The sequence below is a fragment of the Cheilinus undulatus genome, linkage group 12, assembly GCF_018320785.1.
Source record: "Cheilinus undulatus linkage group 12, ASM1832078v1, whole genome shotgun sequence".
Classification (NCBI taxonomy): Eukaryota; Metazoa; Chordata; class Actinopteri; order Labriformes; family Labridae; genus Cheilinus; species Cheilinus undulatus.
The window spans coordinates 9,593,219-9,600,811 of record NC_054876.1 but is presented as its reverse complement, the minus strand read 5'-3'; positions in this window follow the sequence as shown (position 1 = coordinate 9,600,811).

Here is a 7,593-nt window from a genome sequence, read left to right as displayed (position 1 = left end):
TCAGTGCCTGACCTCATAAGTGCTCTTCAGAATAAACGGGCCCAAATTCCCACAGAAACACTCCAAAATCCCATGGAAATCCTTCTAAGACAAGTGGAGGCTGTTATAGCATTAAAAGGGGGGCAACTCCATATTAAAGCACATGTATTTGAATACAAGATCAATACAGTCCCCATTAGTGTGATGCTCAGGCTTTTATTGTTATTGCAGAGCACAATAACCTTGCAAAGCCTTTCCTTGTTTTTCACTGGAGAATCCATCTTGTTAAGCTCCCATCTGAAACATTTGGGCCTGGTTAGAAAGTGACAGGACCAATCAGCGTCGAGGGGCAGTACTTTCGGGCGCGGCAGAGTTGTGACGTAAACAAGCAGGAACAAGAGGCCAGCACAGTTATGGAGGAGGAGATTAGCGTGGATGCTGCAATAGTGCCAGTTTTATCAGAACTTGACGATATTTCTTCGTTAAAAGAAGAAAAAAGAACAGCAGTGAGTTGTCTTTTCAAAAACGACAAAAGTCGAGTACTGACATGTCTACAGCAGCCATTTTGCGTTATTCCTTGGAAGCTGTGCATGCGCAGCTCGATTGCGACTACGTCACGTGTTTTGCGGCTCTGATTGGCCCGTAGAGATGTGACAGACAGAACATTCATCCAATCACACCAAGTTTTTTTCAAAGTCTCTGCCTTTTCTCAAACGTTTCCTATTGAAGCTTTCCCAGATGGATGTGTGAAACAAATCTATCTGGCATGTTAGGTTAGAGCACCAGCACACTATACTGAAATCAGAGTGCTGCCCTAACTGTTGCAGATGCCATTGAAAAGAATGGATAAAGGAAAAAATTAAGTCTATTCATCCATTTTTGGGTACACTCTGGACTGATGGCCAGTCAATTACAAGGCTGACATATAGACAGACAACCAGACACTCTCACAGCCAATTTATAATCACCAATTAACCTAACGAGCATGTTTTTAGTGGTGGGAGGAAGCCAGGGAACCCATGCATGCCTGAGGAGAACATGCCAACTTCACACAGAAGCGCTCTGACCAGGAAGTGAACCAGGGACCTTGTCACTGTGAGGCAACAGCACTAACCCCTGCACCACCTGTGGCCTGAAAAATTGTAGTATAATAATAAATTAAATCATATTTGATGCACTTTGCATGTTGCATGTTGTTATTAGGTCCTTCTTGTGGCTTTTCTTTTTAAAAACTTTCACACATCTAGTAGAACTTAATACAGTATAAATAAAAAATCCTATCTGTTTGCCAAAATATGTGGTTTTTCATTTTTCTAAAAACCTTGAAATAGGACTACGGCAAATACTATGATGGTAATGATATCCTACAGATCAATACTCTTCAGGTTTGTATTAATCTACAGTGCTCGATGAAATGTGGCCAGAGAGGAGGAGCTCTGAAAATCTAAAAGTACATGAAGCAGATCAATAAAGGACAGACGGTGTTCACTATGAAACATGTTAGGACAGTTTGGTCTGTTTCACACACAAGACAGACGACTCCAACGTACTGAGAGAGATCAATAGTTTAGTTAAGTACAATGACCCTGAGGAGAGAGGACTGCAGCGTGTGGATGGTGCTGCCATCTGGTGGTTCCTTCTTATACTGCATGCTGGGGAATTAAAATACAACGGTTCAGTGAGGCTGCTGCTGCTTGTAGAGGAAAGATGATATCCAGTTGTTATAGCAAGTGCATTTAAGTGAAAGTTTGGTCACTAAAATTAAAAGTTGGTTTATTCATGTTTTTTTTTCTTTCACAGTGAATGCATTTCCAAGAGAAGCATGATCTGTCTGCAGCTGAACTTGAGCTGCATTTATTTAGCATGTGTTTAGTTGTTTGAATTCAAGTTTTGTTGCCAGATTCATATCAAATTTATAAAACATACAATAAGTGTAAAATATAAGACATGGTTTAAGACCAGTGGTTTAATGCCAGGACCCACCAATATCTCCTTAACAACAAATCGTGACCTCATTTTGCAATCATAACCAAATGTTTTTAACCAAAAGATATAATTGAAAAAGGGGATGGAGACATATCCTTCAAAATAAGAGCCCGTCATAGATTTTTTTCCAGATATTTATTTTCAGGCACACATCCGCGACCCACTAAAAATGGCTTCTCGACCCACTTTTGGGTCCTGACCCACCAGTTGAGAACAACTGGTTTAAGACTGAACTGCCAGCAGCAAGAAGTCATTGCACAGTTAAGTACAGCTCTGCACTCCTGCACTGAGTGCAACCGTTTCATGCAAATGTTTACAAACGCTAGAATCATTACTCACATAATATACTAATACACTATATTGCCAAAAGTATTCGCTCACCTGCCTTGATTCGCATATGAACTTAAGTGACATCCCATTCTTAATCCATAGGGTTTAATATGACATCGGTCCACCCTTTGCAGCTATAACAGCTTCAACTCTTCTGAGAAGGCTTTCCACAAGGTTTAAGAGTGTGTTTACAGGAATATTTGACCATTCTTCCAGAAGCACATTTTTGAGGTCACACACTGATGTTGGATGAGAAGGCCTGGCTCTCAGTCTCTGCTCTAATTCATCTCAAAGGTGTTCTATCGGGTTGAGGTCAGGACTCTGTGCAGGCCAGTCAAGTTCATCCACACCAAACTCTCTCATCCATGTCTTTATGGACCTTGCTTTGTGCACTGGTGCACAGTCATGTTGGAACAGGAAGGGGCCATCCCCAAACTGTTCCCACAAAGTTAGGAGCATGGAATTGTCCAAAATCTCTTGGTATGCTGAAGTATTCAGAGTTCCTTTCACTGGAACTAAGGGGCCAAGCACAGCTCCTGAAAAACAAACCCACACCATAATCCCCCCTCCACCAAACTTTTCACTTGGCACAATGCAGTCAGACAAGTACTGTTCTCCTGGCAACTGCCAAACCCAGACTCGTCCATCAGATTGCCAGATGGAGAAGCACAATTCATCACTCCAGAGAAGGCATCTCCACTGCTCTAGAGTCCAGTGGTGCCATGCTTTACACCACTGTATATATATGATAATTTGCGTTGCACTTGGTGATGTATGGCTTGGATGCAGCTCCTTGGCCATGGAAACCCATTCCATGAAGCTCTCTCCGCACTGTTCTTGAGCTAATCTGAAGGCCACATGAAGTTTGGAGGTCTGTAGCGATTGACTCTGAAAGTAAAGAACGTTGGCAACCTCTGTGCATTATGACCTCAGCATCCACTGACCCCGCTCACACCCCGTCATTTTACGTGGCCTACCACTTCGTGGCTGAGGAAATTTCACAACTGGACTTGTCGCACACATGGCGTCCTATCACAGTACCAGGTTGGAATTCACTGAGCTCCTGAGAGCGACCCATTCTTTCACAAATGTTTGTAGAAACAGTCTTCATGCCTAGGTGTTTGATTTTATACACCTGTGGCCATGGAAGTGATTGGAACACCTGATTTCAATTATTAGGATGGGCGAGTGAATACTTTTGGCAATATAGTGTATTTAAATCTTTGTGAATATGCATACATTGTGACTGAAATATTATATTTCAAAACAGCAATATTGGTGCACAGTTTGATATCTGGACCTTAGGTTTTCCAAAAGATGAGTGCACTGTGGTTTTTAAGATTTACTCAGGAGTTTTAGTGCTCTGCTGTGAGGATAAAATAAAACTCTCAACGCACAATACAATAAATGTCATGATTTTCCAGACACACTGTTCCCGAGTGTGTCTGGAAATGGATATGAGAAGCTTCTGCTGCAGCTTAGAATCTGCTGCAGGACAAAATTTGTGTCTTGGGGAGCATGTTTCTCTAAATCTTTTGACAAGTAGATTGCAGGTATTGGAAGAAATCCATCATGATCCATTAGACTGATGGCTTTCTGGTGCTTCTGTCTACCTCGGCTAGGGGAGTCTTGCACAGTACCTATTAAAGATAATCACCCCTTGCACATTTTACCCTTTTATTGACTATATAAATCAAACGTGGTCAATATAAGTAGGCTTTTTTGACAAACAAAAATGACAAAAAAACCAATGTCAAACTGAAAACAGATTTTATATGAAATACATTTTAATTAAACAGAGAGAAGTGATTGCATAAATATTCAACGGCTTCAAGTAAGTATTTAGTAGTTGCAGTTTTACTCCATTCTCCTTTGCAAAACTGCTTAAGCTCTGTCAGGTTGCATGGGGATCAGGTGTGAACAGCTCTTCTCAAGTTCAGCCACAAATTCTCTATTGGCCATCACATCTGGGCTTTGGCTTTGACTTCAGGTCATTGTATTGCTGGAAAATAAATCTCCCATCCTCTTGCAGATTGTCATTCAGGATTTTCCTATATCTTGCTGCATTTATTTTACCCTCTACCTTTACATGTCTTCTAGTACCGTCTGCCAAGAAGCATCCCCACATCATGATGCTGCCACCACCGTGCTTCTCAGTGAGGATGGTGTGTTTGGGGTGATGTGCAGTGTTTGGTGTTAGCCAATGTCTTGTCTGATGGCCAGAAAGCACCATTTTGGCCTCATCAGACCAAATAACTTTCAACTTGACCATGGAGTCTCCCACATGCCTTCTGGTGAACTCTAGTCCAGATTGAATCTGAGTTTTCTTCAGAGTGTCAGAGTGTCTCTGCCATAAAGCTTTGACTGGAGAAGACCCCAGTCAACAGTTGTATGCAGAGTCTCTCCCATCTCTGTTGCTGAAGCTTGTATTTCTTTCAGAGTAGTCATAGGTGTCTTGGTGGCCTCTCTCACTAGTCTCCTTCTTGCACGCTCACTCAGTTTGTGACGACGACCTGATCTAGTCAGATCTGCACATCTGACATGTGTCTTCCATGGCTTGATGATGGATTCAGCTGAACTCTGGGGGTTGTTCAGTGCCTTGGATTTTTTTTTAAATTTTTCCTTCTGCTGACTTATATTTTAAATAACCTTTTTTCTGAGTTGCTTGGAGTGTTCTTTTGTCTTCATGGTGTAATGGTGTAAAGAGATTTGTTGTCATTGTTATACCTATCCACAAAGACTCAGTGCTGAGATTGCAGCTGGAGATGCATCTAAATACTGATTTGAAGAGCTTGAAAATGTATGCTGTTTTATTTAATTGACATTACTTTGTAGACTTTTTTTTCATTTTGACATTAAAGAGGTCATTCTTGTCATAATAGGTTTTCAAAACAGTGATTTATAAAATCAATAAAAGGGTAAAACATCCAATGGGGGTAAACACTTTTTACCGGCACAGTAGATAACATTGATAATCTCAATGAGACTTTTCTGGTCTTTTTTTTTAAAAATGGATAAAAAGACAAACAACAATTGGTTCAGATATATCAGGATCTTGTGTGTTTTTATTTATTTTTTTGATAAATGAGATTAAAGTGAATTTATTGCCATTTAAACAAGGTTGGTTGTTTGTTCTGGATTCAGACCTATTTACCTCCTCGACTTGAGTTAACAAAGCAGAGACCTTTTCAGTATAATGTAAATGTTTTGGGGGGAATCCATGGAAAACAACAAAAAAAATTACAAGGCAAAGTCATATACAAAGTCTGGCTGTTACATTATGAAATGGCCACACTGCAAACATTACAGACTAATTAAAATCTAATAAATAAAACGGAAAAAAATCATAGTTTTAATGCAGGATTAAATTTAGTTTAGACCCCTTTTAGAGGGAGTTACACAAACTGTGGCTCTCTTTAGCTTTGTTAGCTTTAGCTGAACCTAACATAGCTATGCTAGCTATGCTGATAGCTAATTACCTTTACTATGGAAGCCAGTGTAGCTTTTTATTGATATAACAACGCTTATTTTCGTTTTTGAATTGAAATTTATATCTTACAAAAAACCCTACAATATTCATTTAAATAAACAAAGAATTTTTAAGGGGGGGGGGGCAACCAGATAGAAGTTCAACAACACATCAACACACTCGTGCCACTCAGCAGCCATTGTCAAACTCAACATAATTACTTTTGTCCAGGCTTTTTTCTCCATGGTGATACACCCAGAGACCTGTGGTGGTTTCTGGGCACTTGGGACATCCACAGCACAACAAGGGGCTTCAGGAAACCCTACCACCTGCCTGGACGGTACCCCAGGCCAGCACTTCAGTGCACTAAGGCTTTTGAGACCTGAGAATCTTCTTGGGACCACCAAAAACTTCATTAATCCTAGTATGAGACTCACAGTACTTGCCTCTTTATTTTAATTTAACATACAGTTTTAATAAGAATACCTTGTTTTTAAAGACGTCATCAGAAAATAATTGCACAGTCATTAAGTACATTTAAGCAGCCGACCGCATTTATTTTTTGCAAAGTCACCTATAGATCCTTTCTAATATTGATCTTTTGAAATATACATTGTGACTCCATCAGCCCTTTTCTAGTTACATTAATGCAGCATAGCTGAATGTCTGATGGAGCATCACAAGTTAATTCGGCACCAGTCAAACTATGACACCCACTCTGTCCATCAGACACAATAAATGTTGAAAAAAAATTCTTTTGTTGCAAATGTTGAAGCGCAGGTGACAGGGAAGACGTTTGCGGAGGTGGTCTGTACAACCACTAAACGAGTCGAGGCTGAAAACAGGTGAATTTTCCACACTGGTTTGCCCACTGAAGGACATGGATTAAGAAATGACGTTTTGAGCAGACCAATCACAGCACTTGCGGTCCGAGTCGCCGCAACGCGTAGTTAGGATTTTTTGGAGGTGCGCGTCAGGCTACGGGGTAGGGATCCACGTTGATGCAGAGGGCTACGTATAGCTACGCTGTCGACGTGACGTAGAAGCATAAATCAGGGTTAATTATGCAAGGACATCCAAAACATCTTATCTTCCCAGGCTTTTGTTGGCCTGTTCCTACTTTTCTGAGATGTGTTGCTGCAATCAAATTCAAAATGAGCTAATGCTTTACATGAAATTACAAAAACGTCTTAACATCTGATCTGCTGTTTGTGCTCTATTGTGAATAAAATAAGGATTTATTCTATTTGCAAATCTTTGCATTCTTTATTTATTCACATTTTACACAGTGCACCAACTTTTTTGGAATTGGGGTTGAAATGCATGGAAGTATGACTGCACTGGGCTTCCATACATTAAAGACCTGTTTATAATAGTTTCCTGGTGAGCATTCATGACCCACTGGAAACAGTTCAGCGAACCACTTTTGGGTCCCGACCCACCAGTTGAGGACCACTGCTTTGCATCTACGTTGACAAGAGCGCCTGTGATAACCAGGAAATAAGCGTTTAAAAATGTCCTCGTCACGTTACGTTTTTTCTCCGAGAGAAATTTTAATTGAAAGTGTGCATATCATTTCACAGTTTAACTGTCACCTGCATGTCACGCTGGGCTATGTAACTTCCTCATATTTTGCAGCTTTGACAGATTTCAACGGTCACCCGCCCCCGGGAAGACGAACAGATCAAACAACCAATAGGAACACGAATTTCAGCAACAGACCCCGCCTTTGTATGACAGACGTTCGTGTCGTCCAATCCGCAGCGTGAATGTCGCGCCTCCCACCCGGAGACGGATTTCCGACCCGAGTGTAGCCTGTATAGCTTGTA